General features: G+C 50.1%; 26 non-coding genes and 4 pseudogenes across 26 annotated transcripts; 16 read left to right on the forward strand and 14 right to left on the reverse strand.

The window, feature by feature from the left end:
- The first annotated feature begins 116 nt into the window (after nt 1-116).
- Nucleotides 117-280, forward strand: LOC135028865 (U1 spliceosomal RNA). Its single transcript, XR_010225092.1, has one exon. It is a non-coding gene; the product is annotated as a U1 spliceosomal RNA (small nuclear RNA).
- A 152-nt stretch (nt 281-432) lies between these two features.
- LOC135029077 (U1 spliceosomal RNA) lies at nt 433-568 on the forward strand (annotated as a pseudogene).
- Nucleotides 569-1266: 698 nt separating this feature from the next.
- On the forward strand, nt 1267-1430 carry LOC135028859 (U1 spliceosomal RNA). Its single transcript, XR_010225086.1, has one exon. It is a non-coding gene; the product is annotated as a U1 spliceosomal RNA (small nuclear RNA).
- Nucleotides 1431-1582: 152 nt separating this feature from the next.
- On the forward strand, nt 1583-1734 carry LOC135028942 (U1 spliceosomal RNA; annotated as a pseudogene).
- A 685-nt stretch (nt 1735-2419) lies between these two features.
- Nucleotides 2420-2583, forward strand: LOC135029194 (U1 spliceosomal RNA). Its single transcript, XR_010225367.1, has one exon. It is a non-coding gene; the product is annotated as a U1 spliceosomal RNA (small nuclear RNA).
- Nucleotides 2584-2735: 152 nt separating this feature from the next.
- Nucleotides 2736-2898, forward strand: LOC135029057 (U1 spliceosomal RNA). The gene has a single exon (XR_010225267.1). It is a non-coding gene; the product is annotated as a U1 spliceosomal RNA (small nuclear RNA).
- Nucleotides 2899-3572: 674 nt separating this feature from the next.
- Nucleotides 3573-3736, forward strand: LOC135028915 (U1 spliceosomal RNA). The gene has a single exon (XR_010225140.1). It is a non-coding gene; the product is annotated as a U1 spliceosomal RNA (small nuclear RNA).
- A 152-nt stretch (nt 3737-3888) lies between these two features.
- On the forward strand, nt 3889-4024 carry LOC135029116 (U1 spliceosomal RNA; annotated as a pseudogene).
- Nucleotides 4025-4722: 698 nt separating this feature from the next.
- Nucleotides 4723-4886, forward strand: LOC135028898 (U1 spliceosomal RNA). Its single transcript, XR_010225123.1, has one exon. It is a non-coding gene; the product is annotated as a U1 spliceosomal RNA (small nuclear RNA).
- Nucleotides 4887-5038: 152 nt separating this feature from the next.
- LOC135028958 (U1 spliceosomal RNA) lies at nt 5039-5201 on the forward strand. Its single transcript, XR_010225181.1, has one exon. It is a non-coding gene; the product is annotated as a U1 spliceosomal RNA (small nuclear RNA).
- Nucleotides 5202-5875: 674 nt separating this feature from the next.
- LOC135028917 (U1 spliceosomal RNA) lies at nt 5876-6039 on the forward strand. Its single transcript, XR_010225142.1, has one exon. It is a non-coding gene; the product is annotated as a U1 spliceosomal RNA (small nuclear RNA).
- Nucleotides 6040-6191: 152 nt separating this feature from the next.
- Nucleotides 6192-6354, forward strand: LOC135029021 (U1 spliceosomal RNA). Its single transcript, XR_010225236.1, has one exon. It is a non-coding gene; the product is annotated as a U1 spliceosomal RNA (small nuclear RNA).
- A 674-nt stretch (nt 6355-7028) lies between these two features.
- On the forward strand, nt 7029-7192 carry LOC135028887 (U1 spliceosomal RNA). The gene has a single exon (XR_010225112.1). It is a non-coding gene; the product is annotated as a U1 spliceosomal RNA (small nuclear RNA).
- A 142-nt stretch (nt 7193-7334) lies between these two features.
- Nucleotides 7335-7497, forward strand: LOC135028959 (U1 spliceosomal RNA). Its single transcript, XR_010225182.1, has one exon. It is a non-coding gene; the product is annotated as a U1 spliceosomal RNA (small nuclear RNA).
- Nucleotides 7498-8171: 674 nt separating this feature from the next.
- LOC135028961 (U1 spliceosomal RNA) lies at nt 8172-8335 on the forward strand. Its single transcript, XR_010225184.1, has one exon. It is a non-coding gene; the product is annotated as a U1 spliceosomal RNA (small nuclear RNA).
- A 142-nt stretch (nt 8336-8477) lies between these two features.
- Nucleotides 8478-8640, forward strand: LOC135028986 (U1 spliceosomal RNA). Its single transcript, XR_010225208.1, has one exon. It is a non-coding gene; the product is annotated as a U1 spliceosomal RNA (small nuclear RNA).
- Nucleotides 8641-9461: 821 nt separating this feature from the next.
- LOC135029014 (U1 spliceosomal RNA) lies at nt 9462-9624 on the reverse strand. The gene has a single exon (XR_010225229.1). It is a non-coding gene; the product is annotated as a U1 spliceosomal RNA (small nuclear RNA).
- A 152-nt stretch (nt 9625-9776) lies between these two features.
- LOC135028866 (U1 spliceosomal RNA) lies at nt 9777-9940 on the reverse strand. The gene has a single exon (XR_010225093.1). It is a non-coding gene; the product is annotated as a U1 spliceosomal RNA (small nuclear RNA).
- A 674-nt stretch (nt 9941-10614) lies between these two features.
- LOC135029101 (U1 spliceosomal RNA) lies at nt 10615-10777 on the reverse strand. Its single transcript, XR_010225292.1, has one exon. It is a non-coding gene; the product is annotated as a U1 spliceosomal RNA (small nuclear RNA).
- A 152-nt stretch (nt 10778-10929) lies between these two features.
- Nucleotides 10930-11093, reverse strand: LOC135028828 (U1 spliceosomal RNA). The gene has a single exon (XR_010225055.1). It is a non-coding gene; the product is annotated as a U1 spliceosomal RNA (small nuclear RNA).
- Nucleotides 11094-11767: 674 nt separating this feature from the next.
- LOC135028932 (U1 spliceosomal RNA) lies at nt 11768-11930 on the reverse strand. The gene has a single exon (XR_010225157.1). It is a non-coding gene; the product is annotated as a U1 spliceosomal RNA (small nuclear RNA).
- Nucleotides 11931-12081: 151 nt separating this feature from the next.
- On the reverse strand, nt 12082-12245 carry LOC135028892 (U1 spliceosomal RNA). Its single transcript, XR_010225117.1, has one exon. It is a non-coding gene; the product is annotated as a U1 spliceosomal RNA (small nuclear RNA).
- Nucleotides 12246-12919: 674 nt separating this feature from the next.
- On the reverse strand, nt 12920-13082 carry LOC135029022 (U1 spliceosomal RNA). Its single transcript, XR_010225237.1, has one exon. It is a non-coding gene; the product is annotated as a U1 spliceosomal RNA (small nuclear RNA).
- Nucleotides 13083-13234: 152 nt separating this feature from the next.
- On the reverse strand, nt 13235-13398 carry LOC135028918 (U1 spliceosomal RNA). Its single transcript, XR_010225143.1, has one exon. It is a non-coding gene; the product is annotated as a U1 spliceosomal RNA (small nuclear RNA).
- A 701-nt stretch (nt 13399-14099) lies between these two features.
- Nucleotides 14100-14235, reverse strand: LOC135029078 (U1 spliceosomal RNA; annotated as a pseudogene).
- Nucleotides 14236-14387: 152 nt separating this feature from the next.
- On the reverse strand, nt 14388-14551 carry LOC135029086 (U1 spliceosomal RNA). The gene has a single exon (XR_010225280.1). It is a non-coding gene; the product is annotated as a U1 spliceosomal RNA (small nuclear RNA).
- Nucleotides 14552-15225: 674 nt separating this feature from the next.
- Nucleotides 15226-15388, reverse strand: LOC135028974 (U1 spliceosomal RNA). Its single transcript, XR_010225197.1, has one exon. It is a non-coding gene; the product is annotated as a U1 spliceosomal RNA (small nuclear RNA).
- Nucleotides 15389-15540: 152 nt separating this feature from the next.
- On the reverse strand, nt 15541-15704 carry LOC135028829 (U1 spliceosomal RNA). The gene has a single exon (XR_010225056.1). It is a non-coding gene; the product is annotated as a U1 spliceosomal RNA (small nuclear RNA).
- Nucleotides 15705-16378: 674 nt separating this feature from the next.
- Nucleotides 16379-16541, reverse strand: LOC135028975 (U1 spliceosomal RNA). Its single transcript, XR_010225198.1, has one exon. It is a non-coding gene; the product is annotated as a U1 spliceosomal RNA (small nuclear RNA).
- Nucleotides 16542-16693: 152 nt separating this feature from the next.
- LOC135029097 (U1 spliceosomal RNA) lies at nt 16694-16857 on the reverse strand. Its single transcript, XR_010225289.1, has one exon. It is a non-coding gene; the product is annotated as a U1 spliceosomal RNA (small nuclear RNA).
- Nucleotides 16858-16908: the final 51 nt, after the last annotated feature.

Raw genomic sequence — 16908 nt, forward strand, 5'->3', positions numbered from 1 at the left:
GTCTCCCTGCAGTTGTTGTCCCCAGATGAGAGTTCCCTTGTGCTGCCTCAGTTGAATCTCCTTTACTTGACAGAGATGTGCCTGAGCAGCGGCCCTCACCAGCCCTATCCCAAATCATACTTATTTTGCATAGGAGATACCATGGTCATGAAGATTGTTCTCCCAGGGTTAGGTTCATTCATTGCATTCTGGGTATGCTGACCCCAGTGATTTTCCCAAATGTGGGAAACTCGACTGCATTATTTGTGGTAGTGGGGGACTGTGTTTGTGCTTTCCTCTGGTCAGCTCTGGTAAAAGTCAGATTTCTTTGTCTCAGATCTTCCTCTAGCCTTGTTCTTCTTTCGAGAGTTCCCTGGTGCTGCTTCAGTTGGATCTCCTTCACTTCACAGGGGGGAACCCGAGCAGCGACCCTCCCCAGCTCTAGCCCAACTCCTACTTACCTGCCAGGTGAGATACTATGATCATGAAGGTGCTTCTCCCAGGGCAAGGCTCAACCATTGCACTCTGGGTGTGCTGCTCCTGCGATTTCCCCAAATGTGGGAAACTTGACTGCATAATTTGTGTTTCCCCTCGTCGGCTCTCGTATAATTCAGATCTCTTTGTCTCAGGTCTCTCTCCAGCCTAGTTTGCTGTCTGTTTCCACTTCTCTTTTCTTGAGCCGCTCCCTTCTATGCCCTTGCGCACTATCCTGACTTCTCCCGTCTGCTTACTTCGTGCCTTCCAACGCACAATGCGAACTACAGGTAGTGCTGCAGGGCCCACACCCTTTTACTTGCCTTACAGAGTAGCTCTGGAGCAGTTACAGTGCCCAGCTGCTGCAAGAAATCAGCTTTAATGCTTCAGGGGCTGGGGCATAGCCAACATGAGCCCCACACAGAAGGAGGGAGGAGGTGTGTAATGCAAACTAGGGGTCATCCAAGCGCTGCAAAAGGCCGCCATGCCCTGCACGCCCCTTTTCTCTTTTCATATGCAGACGAGGGTTGAAGCCAACTTTGACCCACTGCTTGGATGACATCACCATATGCAAATCCATCTGCTGCAGGCCTTCCCCCAGGAATGCTTGCACTAGTTGTTGCATTTGGTTTGTTGTTTGGGGGTGCTTCAGTATTAGGCAGCCTTCTGCCCTCACATGTTCATCTGAAAATATGTGTTCTCCCTGCAGTTGTTGTCCCCAGATGAGAGTTCCCTTGTGCTGCCTCAGTTGAATCTCCTTTACTTGACAGAGATGTGCCTAAGCAGCGGCCCTCCCCAGCCCTATCCCAAATCATACTTATTTTGCATAGGCGATACCATGGTCATGAAGATTGTTCTCCCAGGGTGAGGTTCATTCATTGCATTCTGGGTATGCTGACCCCTGTGATTTCCCCAAATGTGGGAAACTCGACTGCATTATTTGTGGTAGTGGGGGACTGTGTTTGTGCTTTCCTCTGGCCAGCTCTGGAAAAAGTCAGATTTCTTTGTCTCAGATCTTCCTCTAGCCTTGTTCTTCTTTCGAGAGTTCCCTTGTGCTGCCTCAGTTGGATCTCTTTCACTTGACAGGGGGGTGCCCGAACAGCGACCCTCCCCAGCTCTAGCCCAACTCCTACTTACCTGCCAGGTGAGATACTATGATCATGAAGGTGCTTCTCCCAGGGCAAGGCTCACCCATTGCACTCTGGGTGTGCTGCCCCTGCGATTTCCCCAAATGTGGGAAACTTGACTGCATAATTTGTGTTTCCCTTAGTCGGCTCTCGTATAATTCAGATCTCTTTGTCTCAGGTCTCTCTCCAGCCTAGTTTGCTGTCTGTTTCCACTTCTCTTTTCTTCAGCCGCTCCCTTCTATACCCTTGTGCACTATCCTGACTTCTCCTCCCGTCTGCTTACTTTGTGCCTTCCAATGCACAATGCAAACTACAGGTAGTGCTGCAGGGCCCACACCCTTTTACTTGCCTTACAGAGCAGCTCTGGAGCTGTTACAGTGCCCAGCTGCTGCAAGAAATCAGCTTGAATGCTCCAGGGGATGGGGCATGGCCAACATGAGCCCCACACCAAAGGAGGGTGGAGGTGTTTAATGCGAACTAGGGGTCATCCAAGCACCGCAAAAGGCCGCCATGCCCTGCACGCCCCTTTTCTCTTTTCATATGCAGATGAGGGTTGAAGCCAACTTTGACCCACTGCTTGGATGACATCACCGTATGCAAATCCGTCTTCTGCAGAACTTCCCCCAGGAATGCTTGCACTAGTTGTTGCATTTGGTTTGTTGTTTGGGGGTGCTTCAGTATTAGGCAGCCTTCTGCCCTCCCATGTTCATCTGAAAATATGTGTTCTCCCTGCAGTTGTTGTCCCCAGATGAGAGTTCCCTTGTGCTGCCTCAGTTAAATCTCCTTTACTTGACAGAGATGTGCATGAGCAGCGGCCCTCCCCAGCCCTATTCCAAATCATACTTATTTTGCATAGGAGATACCATGGTCATGAAGATTTTTCTCCCAGGGTGAGGTTCATTCATTGCATTTTGGGTATGCTGACCCCTGTGATTTCCCCAAATGTGGGAAACTCAACTGCATTATTTGTGGTAGTGGGGGACTGTGTTTGTGCTTTCCTCTGGTCAGCTCTGGTAAAAGTCAGATTTCTTTGTCTCAGATTTTCCTCTAGCCTTGTTCTTCTTTCGAGAGTTCCCTTGTGCTGCCTTAATTGGATCTCCTTCACTTTACAGGGGGGTACCCTAGCAGCGACCCTCCCCAGCTCTAGCCCAACTCCTACTTACCTGCCAGGTGAGATACTATGATCATGAAGGTGCTTCTCCCAGGGCAAGGCTAACCCATTGCACTCTGGGTGTGCTGCTCCTGCGATTTCCCCAAATGTGGGAAACTTGACTGTATAATTTGTGTTTCCCCTGGTCGGCTCTCGTATAATTCAGATCTCTTTGTCTCAGATCTCTCTCCAGCCTAGTTTGCTGTCTGTTTCCACTTCTCTTTTCTTGAGCCGCTTACTTCTATGCCCTTGCGCACTATCCTGACTTCTCCTCCTGTCTGCTTACTTTGTGCCTTCCAACGCACAATGCGAACTACAGGTAGTGCTGCAGGGCCCACACCCTTTTACTTGCCTTACAGAGCAGCTCTGGAGCTGTTACAGTGCCCAGCTGCTGCAAGAAATCAGCTTGAATGCTTCAGGGGCTGGGGCATAGCCAACATGAGCCCCACACCAAAGGAGGGTGGAGGTGTTTAATGCAAACTAGGGGTCAGCCAAGCGCCGCAAAAGGCCACCATGCCCTGCACGCCCCTTTTCTCTTTTCATATGCAGACGAGGGTTGAAGCCAACTTTGACCCACTGCTTGGATGACATCACCATATGCAAATCCATCTGCGGCAGGCCTTCCCCCAGGAATGCTTGCACTAGTTGTTGCATTTGGTTTGTTGTTTGGGGGTGCTTCAGTATTAGGCAGTCCTCTGCCCTCCCATGTTCATCTGAAAATATATGTTCTCCCTGCAGTTGTTGTCCCAAGATGAGAGTTCCCTTGTGCTGCCTCAGTTGAATCTCCTTTACTTGACAGAGATGTGCATGAGCAGCGGCCCTCCCCAGCCCTATTCCAAATCATACTTATTTTGCATAGGAGATACCATGGTCATGAAGATTTTTCTCCCAGGGTGAGGTTCATTCATTGCATTTTGGGTATGCTGACCCCTGTGATTTCCCCAAATGTGGGAAACTTGACTGCATTATTTGTGGTAGTGGGAGACTGTGTTTGTGCTTTCCTCTGGTCAGCTCTGGTAAAAGTCAGATTTCTTTGTCTCAGATCTTCCTCTAGCCTTGTTCTTCTTTCGAGAGTTCCCTGGTGCTGCCTCAGTTGGATCTCCTTCACTTCACAGGGGGGAACCCGAGCAGCGACCCTCCCCAGCTCTAGCCCAACTCCTACTTACCTGCCAGGTGAGATACTATGATCATGAAGGTGCTTCTCCCAGGGCAAGGCTCAACCATTGCACTCTGGGTGTGCTGCTCCTGCGATTTCCCCAAATGTGGGAAACGTGACTGCATAATTTGTGTTTCCCCTCGTCGGCTCTCGTATAATTCAGATCTCTTTGTCTCAGGTCTCTCTCCAGCCTAGTTTGCTGTCTGTTTCCACTTCTCTTTTCTTGAGCCGCTCCCTTCTATGCCCTTGCGCACTATCCTGACTTCTCCCGTCTGCTTACTTCGTGCCTTCCAACGCACAATGCGAACTACAGGTAGTGCTGCAGGGCCCACACCCTTTTACTTGCCTTACAGAGTAGCTCTGGAGCAGTTACAGTGCCCAGCTGCTGCAAGAAATCAGCTTGAATGCTTCAGGGGCTGGGGCATAGCCAACATGAGCCCCACACCGAAGGAGGGTGGAGGTGTGTAATGCGAACTAGGGGTCATCCAAGCGCTGCAAAAGGCCGCCATGCCCTGCACGCCCCTTTTCTCTTTTCATATGCAGACGAGGGTTGAAGCCAACTTTGACCCACTGCTTGGATGACATCACCATATGCAAATCCATCTGCTGCAGGCCTTCCCCCAGGAATGCTTGCACTAGTTGTTGCATTTGGTTTGTTGTTTGGGGGTGCTTCAGTATTAGGCAGCCTTCTGCCCTCACATGTTCATCTGAAAATATGTGTTCTCCCTGCAGTTGTTGTCCCCAGATGAGAGTTCCCTTGTGCTGCCTCAGTTGAATCTCCTTTACTTGACAGAGATGTGCCTGAGCAGCGGCCCTCCCCAGCCCTATCCCAAATCATACTTATTTTGCATAGGCGATACCATGGTCATGAAGATTGTTCTCCCAAGGTGAGGTTCATTCATTGCATTCTGGGTATGCTGACCCCTGTGATTTCCCCAAATGTGGGAAACTCGACTGCATTATTTGTGGTAGTGGGGGACTGTGTTTGTGCTTTCCTCTGGTCAGCTCTGGAAAAAGTCAGATTTCTTTGTCTCAGATCTTCCTCTAGCCTTGTTCTTCTTTCGAGAGTTCCCTTGTGCTGCCTCAGTTGGATCTCTTTCACTTGACAGGGGGGTGCCCGAACAGCGACCCTCCCCAGCTCTAGCCCAACTCCTACTTACCTGCCAGGTGAGATACTATGATCATGAAGGTGCTTCTCCCAGGGCAAGGCTCACCCATTGCACTCTGGGTGTGCTGCCCCTGCGATTTCCCCAAATGTGGGAAACTTGACTGCATAATTTGTGTTTCCCCTGGTCGGCTCTCGTATAATTCAGATCTCTTTGTCTCAGGTCTCTCTCCAGCCTAGTTTGCTGTCTGTTTCCTCTTCTCTTTTCTTGAGCCGCTCCCTTCTATGCCCTTGCGCACTATCCTGACTTCTCCTCCTGTCTGCTTACTTTGTGCCTTCCAACGCACAATGCGATCTACAGGTAGTGCTGCAGGGCCCAGACCCTTTTACTTGCCTTACAGAGCAGCTCTGGAGCTGTTACAGTGCCCAGCTGCTGCAAGAAATCAGCTTGAATGCTTCAGGGGCTGGGGCATAGCCAACATGAGCCCCACACCGAAGGAGGGAGGAGGTGTGTAATGCAAACTAGGGGTCATCCAAGCGCTGCAAAAGGCCGCCATGCCCTGCACGCCCCTTTTCTCTTTTCATATGCAGACGAGGGTTGAAGCCAACTTTGACCCACTGCTTGGATGACATCACCATATGCAAATCCATCTGCGGCAGGCCTTCCCCCAGGAATGCTTGCACTAGTTGTTGCATTTGGTTTGTTGTTTGGGGGTGCTTCAGTATTAGGCAGCCTTCTGCCCTCCCATGTTCATCTGAAAATATATGTTCTCCCTGCAGTTGTTGTCCCAAGATGAGAGTTCCCTTGTGCTGCCTCAGTTGAATCTCCTTTACTTGACAGAGATGTGCATGAGCAGCGGCCCTCCCCAGCCCTATTCCAAATCATACTTATTTTGCATAGGAGATACCATGGTCATGAAGATTTTTCTCCCAGGGTGAGGTTCATTCATTGCATTTTGGGTATGCTGACCCCTGTGATTTCCCCAAATGTGGGAAACTTGACTGCATTATTTGTGGTAGTGGGAGACTGTGTTTGTGCTTTCCTCTGGTCAGCTCTGGTAAAAGTCAGATTTCTTTGTCTCAGATTTTCCTTTAGCCTTGTTCTTCTTTCGAGAGTTCCCTTGTGCTGCCTCAGTTGGATCTCCTTCACTTTACAGGGGGGTACCCGAGCAGCGACCCTCCCCAGCTCTAGCCCAACTCCTACTTACCTGCCAGGTGAGATACTATGATCATGAAGGTGCTTCTCCCAGGGCAAGGCTCACCCATTGTACTCTGGGTGTGCTGCTCCTGCGATTTCCCCAAATGTGGGAAACTTGACTGCATAATTTGTGTTTCCCCTGGTCGGCTCTCGTATAATTCAGATCTCTTTGTCTCAGGTCTCTCTCCAGCCTAGTTTGCTGTCTGTTTCCACTTCTCTTTTCTTCAGCCGCTCCCTTCTATACCCTTGTGCACTATCCTGACTTCTCCTCCCGTCTGCTTACTTTGTGCCTTCCAATGCACAATGCAAACTACAGGTAGTGCTGCAGGGCCCACACCCTTTTACTTGCCTTACAGAGCAGCTCTGGAGCTGTTGCAGTGCCAAGCTGCTGCAAGAAATCAGCTTGAATGCTTCAGGGGCTGGGGCATAGCCAACATGAGCCCCACACCGAAGAAGGGTGGAGGTGTTTAATGCAAACTAGGGGTCAGACAAGCGCAGCAAAAGGCCACCATGCCCTGCACGCCCCTTTTCTGTTTTCATATGCAGACGAGGGTTGAAGCCAACTTTGACCCACTGCTTGGATGACATCACCATATGCAAATCCATCTGCGGCAGGCCTTCCCCCAGGAATGCTTGCACTAGTTGTTGCATTTGGTTTGTTGTTTGGGGGTGCTTCAGTATTAGGCAGCCGTCTGCCCTCCCATGTTCATCTGAAAATATGTGTTCTCCCTGCAGTTGTTGTCCCTAGATGAGAGTTCCCTTGTGCTGCCTCAGTTGAATCTCCTTAACTTGACAGAGATGTGCCTGAGCAGCGGCCCTCCCCAGCTCTATCCCAAATCATACTTATTTTGCATAGGAGATACCATGGTCATGAAGATTATTCTCCCAGGGTGAGGTTCATTCATTGCATTCTGGGTATGCTGACCCCTGTGATTTCCCCAAATGTGGGAAACTCGACTGCTTTATTTGTGGTAGTGGGGGACTGTGTTTGTGTTTTCCTCTGGTCAGCTCTGGTAAAAGTCAGATTTCTTTGTTTCAGAGCCTTGTTCTTCTTTTGAGAGTTCCCTTGTGCTGCCTCAGTTGGATCTCCTTCACTTGACAGGGGGGTGCCCGAGCAGAGACCCTCCCCAGCTCTAGCCCAACTCCTACTTACCTGCCAGGTGAGATACTATGATCATGAAGGTGCTTCTCCCAGGGCAAGGCTCACCCATTGCACTCTGGGTGTGCTGCCCCTGCGATTTCCCCAAATGTGGGAAACTTGACTGCATAATTTGTGTTTCCCCTGGTCGGCTCTCGTATAATTCAGATCTCTTTGTCTCAGGTCTCTCTCCAGCCTAGTTTGCTGTCTGTTTCCACTTCTCTTTTCTTCAGCCGCTCCCTTCTATACCCTTGTGCACTATCCTGACTTCTCCTCCCGTCTGCTTACTTTGTGCCTTCCAATGCACAATGCAAACTACAGGTAGTGCTGCAGGGCCCACACCCTTTTACTTGCCTTACAGAGCAGCTCTGGAGCTGTTACAGTGCCCAGCTGCTGCAAGAAATCTGCTTGAATGCTTCAGGGGATGGGGCATGGCCAACATGAGCCCCACACCAAAGGAGGGTGGAGGTGTTTAATGCGAACTAGGGGTCATCCAAGCACCGCAAAAGGCCGCCATGCCCTGCACGCCCCTTTTCTCTTTTCATATGCAGATGAGGGTTGAAGCCAACTTTGACCCACTGCTTGGATGACATCACCGTATGCAAATCCGTCTTCTGCAGAACTTCCCCCAGGAATGCTTGCACTAGTTGTTGCATTTGGTTTGTTGTTTGGGGGTGCTTCAGTATTAGGCAGCCTTCTGCCCTCCCATGTTCATCTGAAAATATGTGTTCTCCCTGCAGTTGTTGTCCCCAGATGAGAGTTCCCTTGTGCTGCCTCAGTTGAATCTCCTTTACTTGACAGAGATGTGCCAGAGCAGCGGCCCTCCCCAGCCCTATTCCAAATCATACTTATTTTGCATAGGAGATACCATGGTCATGAAGATTGTTCTCCCAGGGTGAGGTTCATTCATTGCATTTTGGGTATGCTGACCCCTGTGATTTCCCCAAATGTGGGAAACTCAACTGCATTATTTGTGGTAGTGGGGGACTGTGTTTGTGTTTTCCTCTGGTCAGCTCTGGTAAAAGTCAGATTTCTTTGTTTCAGAGCCTTGTTCTTCTTTTGAGAGTTCCCTTGTGCTGCCTCAGTTGGATCTCCTTCACTTGACAGGGGGGTGCCCGAGCAGAGACCCTCCCCAGCTCTAGCCCAACTCCTACTTACCTGCCAGGTGAGATACTATGATCATGAAGGTGCTTCTCCCAGGGCAAGGCTCACCCATTGCACTCTGGGTGTGCTGCTCCTGCGATTTCCCCAAATGTGGGAAACTTGACTGCATAATTTGTGTTTCCCCTGGTCGGCTCTCGTATAATTCAGATCTCTTTGTCTCTCTCCAGCCTAGTTTGCTGTCTGTTTCCACTTCTCTTTTCTTCAGCCGCTCCCTTCTATACCCTTGTGCACTATCCTGACTTCTCCTCCCGTCTGCTTACTTTGTGCCTTCCAATGCACAATGCAAACTACAGGTAGTGCTGCAGGGCCCACACCCTTTTACTTGCCTTACAGAGCAGCTCTGGAGCTGTTACAGTGCCCAGCTGCTGCAAGAAATCAGCTTGAATGCTTCAGGGGCTGGGGCATAGCCAACATGAGCCCCACACCGAAGGAGGGTGGAGGTGTTTAATGCAAACTAGGGGTCGGTCAAGCGCCGCAAAAGGCCACCATGCCCTGCACGCCCCTTTTCTGTTTTCATATGCAGACGAGGGTTGAAGCCAACTTTGACCCACTGCTTGGATGACATCACCATATGCAAATCCATCTGCGGCAGGCCTTCCCCCAGGAATGCTTGCACTAGTTGTTGCATTTGGTTTGTTGTTTGGGGGTGCTTCAGTATTAGTCAGCCTTCTGCTCCACCCTCCTTTGGTGTGGGGCTCATGTTGGCCATGTCCCATCCCCTGAAGCATTCAAGCAGATTTCTTGCAGCAGCTGGGCACTGTAACAGCTCCAGAGCTGCTCTGTAAGGCAAGTAAAAGGGTGTGGGCCCTGCAGCACTACCTGTAGTTTGCATTGTGCATTGGAAGGCACAAAGTAAGCAGACGGGAGGAGAAGTCAGGATAGTGCACAATGGTATAGAAGGGAGCGGCTGAAGAAAAGAGAAGTGGAAACAGACAGCAAACTAGGCTGGAGAGAGATCTGAGACAAAGAGATCTGAATTATACGAGAGCCGACCAGGGGAAACACAAATTATGCAGTCAAGTTTCCCACATTTGGGGAAATCGCAGGGGCTGCACACCCAGAGTGCAATGGGTGAGCCTTGCCCTGGGAGAAGCACCTTCATGATCATAGTATCTCACCTGGCAGGTAAGTAGGAGTTGGGCTAGAGCTGGGGAGGGTCGCTGCTCGGGCACCCCCCTGTTAAGTGAAGGAGATCCAACTGAGGCAGCACAAGGGAACTCTCAAAAGAAGAACAAGGCTAGAGGAAGATCTGAAACAAAGAAATCTGACTTTTACCAGAGCTGACCAGAAGAAAACACAAACACAGTCCCCCACTACCACAAATAATGCAGTTGAGTTTCCCACATTTGGGGAAATCACAGGGGTCAGCATACCCAAAATGCAATGAATGAACCTCACCCTGGGAGAAAAATCTTCATGACCATGGTATCTCCTATGCAAAATAAGTATGATTTGGAATAGGGCTGGGGAGGGCCGCTGCTCATGCACATCTCTGTCAAGTAAAGGAGATTCAACTGAGGCAGCACAAGGGAACTCTCATCTGGGGACAACAACTGCAGGGAGAACATATATTTTCAGATGAACATGGGAGGGCAGAAAGCTGCCTAATACTGAAGCACCCCCAAACAACAAACCAAATGCAACAACTAGTGCAAGCATTCCTGGGGGAAGGCCTGCCGCAGATGGATTTGCATATGGTGATGTCATCCAAGCAGTGGGTCAAAGTTGGCTTCAACCCTCGTCTGCATATGAAAAGAGAAAAGGGGCGTGCAGGGCATGGTGGCCTTTTGCGGCACTTGGCTGACCCCTAGTTTGCATTAAACACCTCCACCCTCCTTTGGTGTGGGGCTCATGTTGGCTATGCCCCAGCCCCTGAAGCATTCAAGCTGATTTCTTGCAGCAGCTGGGCACTGTAACAGCTCCAGAGCTGCTCTGTAAGGCAAGTAAAAGGGTGTGGGCCCTGCAGCACTACCTGTAGTTCGCATTGTGCGTTGGAAGGCACAAAGTAAGCAGACAGGAGGAGAAGTCAGGATAGTGCGCAAGGGCATAGAAGGGAGCGGCTCAAGAAAAGAGAAGTGGAAACAGACAGCAAACTAGGCTGGAGAGAGACCTGAGACAAAGAGATCTGAATTATACGAGAGCCGACCAGGGGAAACACAAATTATGCAGTCAAGTTTCCCACATTTGGGGAAATCGCAGGAGCAGCACACCTAGAGTGCAATGGGTGAGCCTTGCCCTGGGAGAAGCACCTTCATGATCATAGTATCTCACCTGGCAGGTAAGTAGGAGTTGGGCTAGAGCTGGGGAGGATCGCTGCTCGGGTACCCCCCTGTAAACTGAAGGAGATCCAACTGAGACAGCACAAGGGAACTCTCGAAAGAAGAACAAGGCTAGAGGAAAATCTGAGACAAAGAAATCTGACTTTTACCAGAGCTGACCAGAGGAAAGCACAAACACAGTCCCCCACTACCACAAATAATGCAGTCAAGTTTCCCACATTTGGGGAAATCACAGGGGTCAGCATACCCAAAATGCAATGAATGAACCTCACCCTGGGAGAACAATCTTCATGACCATGGTATCTCCTATGCAAAATAAGTATGATTTGGAATAGGGCTGGGGAGGGCCGCTGCTCATGCACATCTCTGTCAAGTAAAGGAGATTCAACTGAGGCAGCACAAGGGAACTCTCATCTGGGGACAACAACTGCAGGGAGAACACATATTTTCAGATGAACATGGGAGGGCAGAAGGCTGCATAATACTGAAGCACCCCCAAACAACAAACCAAATGCAACAACTAGTGCAAGCATTCCTGGGGGAAGTTCTGCAGAAGACGGATTTGCATACGGTGATGTCATCCAAGCAGTGGGTCAAAGTTGGCTTCAACCCTCATCTGCATATGAAAAGAGAAAAGGAGCGTGCAGGGCATGGCGGCCTTTTGCGGTGCTTGGATGACCCCTAGTTCGCATTAAACACCTCCACCCTCCTTTGGTGTGGGGCTCATGTTGGCCATGCCCCATCCTCTGAAGCATTCAAGCTGATTTCTTGCAGCAGCTGGGCACTGTAACATCTCCAGAGCTGCTCTGTAAGGCAAGTAAAAGGGTGTGGGCCCTGCAGCACTACCTGTAGTTTGCATTGTGCATTGGAAGGCACAAAGTAAGCAGACGGGAGGAGAAGTCAGGATAGTGCACAAGGGTATAGAAGGGAGCGGCTGAAGAAAAGAGAAGTGGAAACAGACAGCAAACTAGGTTGGAGAGAGACCTGAGACAAAGAGATCTGAATTACACGAGAGCCGACCAGGGGAAACACAAATTATGCAGTCAAGTTTCCCACATTTGGGGAAATCGCAGGGGCAGCACACCCAGAGTGCAATGGGTGAGCCTTGCCCTGGGAGAAGCACCTTCATGATCATAGTATCTCACCTGGCAGGTAAGTAGGAGTTGGGCTAGAGCTGGGGAGGGTCTCTGCTTGGGCACCCCCCTGTCAAGTGAAGGAGATCCAACTGAGGCAGCACAAGGGAACTCTCGAAAGAAGAACAAGGCTAGAGGAAGATCTGAACAAAGAAATCTGACTTTTACCAGAGCTGACCAGAGGAAAACACAAACACAGTCCCCCACTACCACAAATAAAGCAGTCGAGTTTCCCACATTTGGGGAAATCACAGGGGTCAGCATACCCATAATGCAATGAATGAACCTCACCCTGGGAGAATAATCTTCATGACCATGGTATCTCCTATGCAAAATAAGTATGATTTGGGATAGAGCTGGGGAGGGCCGCTGCTCAGGCACATCTCTGTCAAGTAAAGGAGATTCAACTGAGGCAGCACAAGGGAACTCTCATCTGGGGACAACAACTGCAGGGAGAACACATATTTTCAGATGAACATGGGAGGGCAGAAGGCTGCCTAATACTGAAGCACCCCCAAACAACAAACCAAATGCAACAACTAGTGCAAGCATTCCTGGGGGAAGTTCTGCAGAAGACGGATTTGCATACGGTGATGTCATCCAAGCAGTGGGTCAAAGTTGGCTTCAACCCTCATCTGCATATGAAAAGAGAAAAGGGGCGTGCAGGGCATGGCGGCCTTTTGCGGTGCTTGGATGACCCCTAGTTCGCATTAAACACCTCCACCCTCCTTTGGTGTGGGGCTCATGTTGGCCATGCCCCATCCCCTGAAGCATTCAAGCTGATTTCTTGCAGCAGCTGGGCACTGTAACAGCTCCAGAGCTGCTCTGTAAGGCAAGTAAAAGGGTGTGGGCCCTGCAGCACTACCTGTAGTTTGCATTGTGCATTGGAAGGCACAAAGTAAGCAGACGGGAGGAGAAGTCAGGATAGTGCACAAGGGTATAAAAGGGAGCGGCTGAAGAAAAGAGAAGTGGAAACAGACAGCAAACTAGGCTGGAGAGAGACCTGAGACAAAGAGATCTGAATTATACGAGAGCCGACCAGGGGAAACACAAATTATGCAGTCAAGTTTCCCACATTTGGGGAAATCGCAGGAGCAGCACACCCAGAGTACAATGGGTGAGCCTTGCCCTGGGAGAAGCACCTTCATGATCATAGTATCTCACCTGGCAGGTAAGTAGGAGTTAGGCTAGAGCTGGGGAGGGTCGCTGCTCGGGTACCCCCCTGTAAAGTGAAGGAGATCCAACTGAGGCAGCACAAGGGAACTCTCGAAAAAAGAACAAGGCTAAAGGAAAATCTGAGACAAAGAAATCTGACTTTTACCAGAGCTGACCAGAGGAAAGCACAAACACAGTCTCCCACTACCACAAATAATGCAGTCAAGTTTCCCACATTTGGGGAAATCACAGGGGTCAGCATACCCAAAATGCAATGAATGAACCTCACCCTGGGAGAAAAATCTTCATGACCATGGTATCTCCTATGCAAAATAAGTATGATTTGGAATAGGGCTGGGGAGGGCCGCTGCTCATGCACATCTCTGTCAAGTAAAGGAGATTCAACTGAGGCAGCACAAGGGAACTCTCATCTTGGGAAAACAACTGCAGGGAGAACATATATTTTCAGATGAACATGGGAGGGCAGAAGGCTGCCTAATACTGAAGCACCCCCAAACAACAAACCAAATGCAACAACTAGTGCAAGCATTCCTGGGGGAAGGCCTGCCGCAGATGGATTTGCATATGGTGATGTCATCCAAGCAGTGGGTCAAAGTTGGCTTCAACCCTCGTCTGCATATGAAAAGAGAAAAGGGGCGTGCAGGGCATGGTGGCCTTTTGCGGCGCTTGGCTGACCCCTAGTTTGCATTAAACACCTCCACCCTCCTTTGGTGTGGGGCTCATGTTGGCTATGCCCCAGCCCCTGAAGCATTCAAGCTGATTTCTTGCAGCAGCTGGGCACTGTAACAGCTCCAGAGCTGCTCTGTAAGGCAAGTAAAAGGGTGTGGGCCCTGCAGCACTACCTGTAGTTTGCATTGTGCATTGGAAGGCACAAAGTAAGCAGACGGGAGGAGAAGTCAGGATAGTGCACAAGGGTATAGAAGGGAGCGGCTGAAGAAAAGAGAAGTGGAAACAGACAGCAAACTAGGCTGGAGAGAGACCTGAGACAAAGAGATCTGAATTATACGAGAGCCGACGAGGGGAAACACAAATTATGCAGTCAAGTTTCCCACATTTGGGGAAATCGCAGGAGCAGCACACCCAGAGTGCAATGGTTGAGCCTTGCCCTGGGAGAAGCACCTTCATGATCATAGTATCTCACCTGGCAGGTAAGTAGGAGTTGGGCTAGAGCTGGGGAGGGTCGCTGCTCGGGTTCCCCCCTGTGAAGTGAAGGAGATCCAACTGAGGCAGCACCAGGGAACTCTCGAAAGAAGAACAAGGCTAGAGGAAGATCTGAGACAAAGAAATCTGACTTTTACCAGAGCTGACCAGAGGAAAGCACAAACACAGTCCCCCACTACCACAAATAATGCAGTCGAGTTTCCCACATTTGGGAAAATCACAGGGGTCAGCATACCCAGAATGCAATGAATGAACCTCACCCTGGGAGAACAATCTTCATGACCATGGTATCTCCTATGCAAAATAAGTATGATTTGGGATAGGGCTGGTGAGGGCAGCTGCTCAGGCACATCTCTGTCAAGTAAAGGAGATTCAACTGAGGCAGCACAAGTGAACTCTCATCTGGGGACAACAACTGCAGGGAGACCACATCTTTTCAGATGAACATGGGAGGGCGGAAGGCTGCCTAATACTGAAGCACCATCAAATATCAAACCATATGCAACAACTAGTACAAGCACTCCTGGGGGAAGGTCTGCAGCAGACGGATTTGCATACGGTGATGTTATCCAAGCAGTGGGCCAAAGTTGACTGGAACCCTCATCTGCATATGAAAAGAGAAAAGGGGCATGCAGGGCATGGCGGCCTTTCGCAGTGCTTGGATGACCCCTAGTTCGCATTAAACACCTCCCCCCTCCTTTGGTGTGGGGCTCATGTTGGCCATGCCCCATCCCCTGAAGCATTCAAGCTGATTTCTTGCAGCAGCTGGGCACTGTAACAGCTCCAGAGCTGCTCTGTAAGGCAAGTAAAAGGGTGTGGGCCCTGCAGCACTACCTGTAGTTTGCATTGTGCATTGGAAGGCACAAAGTAAGCAGACGGGAGGAGAAGTCAGGATAGTGCACAAGGGTATAGAAGGGAGCGGCTGAAGAAAAGAGAAGTGGAAACAGACAGCAAACTAGGCTGGAGAGAGACCTGAGACAAATAGATCTGAATTATACGAGAGCCGACCAGGGGAAACACAAATTATGCAGTCAAGTTTCCCACATTTGGGGAAATCGCAGGGGCAGCACACCCAGAGTGCAATGGGTGAGCCTTGCCCTGGGAGAAGCACCTTCATGATCATAGTATCTCACCTGGCAGGTAAGTAGGAGTTGGGCTAGAGCTGGGGAGGGTCGCTGCTCGGGTACCCCCCTGTCAAGTGAAGGAGATCCAACTGAGGCAGCACAATGGAACTCTCGAAAGAAGAACAAGGCTAGAGGAAAATCTGAGACAAAGAAATCTGACTTTTACCAGAGCTGACCAGAGGAAAGCACAAACACAGTCCCCCACTACCACAAATAATGCAGTCAAGTTTCCCACATTTGGGGAAATCACAGGGGTCAGCATACCCAAAATGCAATGAATGAACCTCACCCTGGGAGAACAATCTTCATGACCATGGTATCTCCTATGCAAAATAAGTATGATTTGGAATAGGGCTGGGGAGGGCCGCTGCTCATGCACATCTCTGTCAAGTAAAGGAGATTCAACTGAGGCAGCACAAGGGAACTCTCATCTGGGGACAACAACTGCAGGGAGAACACATATTTTCAGATGAACATGGGAGGGCAGAAGGCTGCCTAATACTGAAGCACCCCCAAACAACAAACCAAATGCAACAACTAGTGCAAGCATTCCTGGGGGAAGTTCTGCAGAAGACGGATTTGCATACGGTGATGTCATCCAAGCAGTGGGTCAAAGTTGGCTTCAACCCTCATCTGCATATGAAAAGAGAAAAGGGGCGTGCAGGGCATGGCGGCCTTTTGCGGTGCTTGGATGACCCCTAGTTCGCATTAAACACCTCCACCCTCCTTTGGTGTGGGGCTCATGTTGGCCATGCCCCATCCCCTGAAGCATTCAAGCTGATTTCTTGCAGCAGCTGGGCACTGTAACAGCTCCAGAGCTGCTCTGTAAGGCAAGTAAAAGGGTGTGGGCCCTGCAGCACTACCTGTAGTTTGCATTGTGCATTGGAAGGCACAAAGTAAGCAGACGGGAGGAGAAGTCAGGATAGTGCACAAGGGTATAGAAGGGAGCGGTTGAAGAAAAGAGAAGTGGAAACAGACAGCAAACTAGGCTGGAGAGAGACCTGAGACAAATAGATCTGAATTATACGAGAGCCGACCAGGGGAAACACAAATTATGCAGTCAAGTTTCCCACATTTGGGGAAATCGCAGGGGCAGCACACCCAGAGTGCAATGGGTGAGCCTTGCCCTGGGAGAAGCACCTTCATGATCATAGTATCTCACCTGGCAGGTAAGTAGGAGTTGGGCTAGAGCTGGGGAGGGTCGCTGTTCGGGCACCCCCCTGTCAAGTGAAAGAGATCCAACTGAGGCAGCACAAGGGAACTCTCGAAAGAAGAACAAGGCTAGAGGAAGATCTGAGACAAAGAAATCTGACTTTTACCAGAGCTGACCAGAGGAAAGCACAAACACAGTCCCCCACTACCACAAATAATGCAGTCGAGTTTCCCACATTTGGGAAAATCACAGGGGTCAGCATACCCAGAATGCAATGAATGAACCTCACCCTGGGAGAACAATCTTCATGACCATGGTATCTCCTATGCAAAATAAGTATGATTTGGGATAGGGCTGGTGAGGGCCGCTGCTCAGGCACATATCTGTCAAG

Source organism: Pseudophryne corroboree, unplaced genomic scaffold (assembly GCF_028390025.1).
Source record: "Pseudophryne corroboree isolate aPseCor3 unplaced genomic scaffold, aPseCor3.hap2 scaffold_481, whole genome shotgun sequence".
NCBI lineage: Eukaryota > Metazoa > Chordata > Amphibia > Anura > Myobatrachidae > Pseudophryne > Pseudophryne corroboree.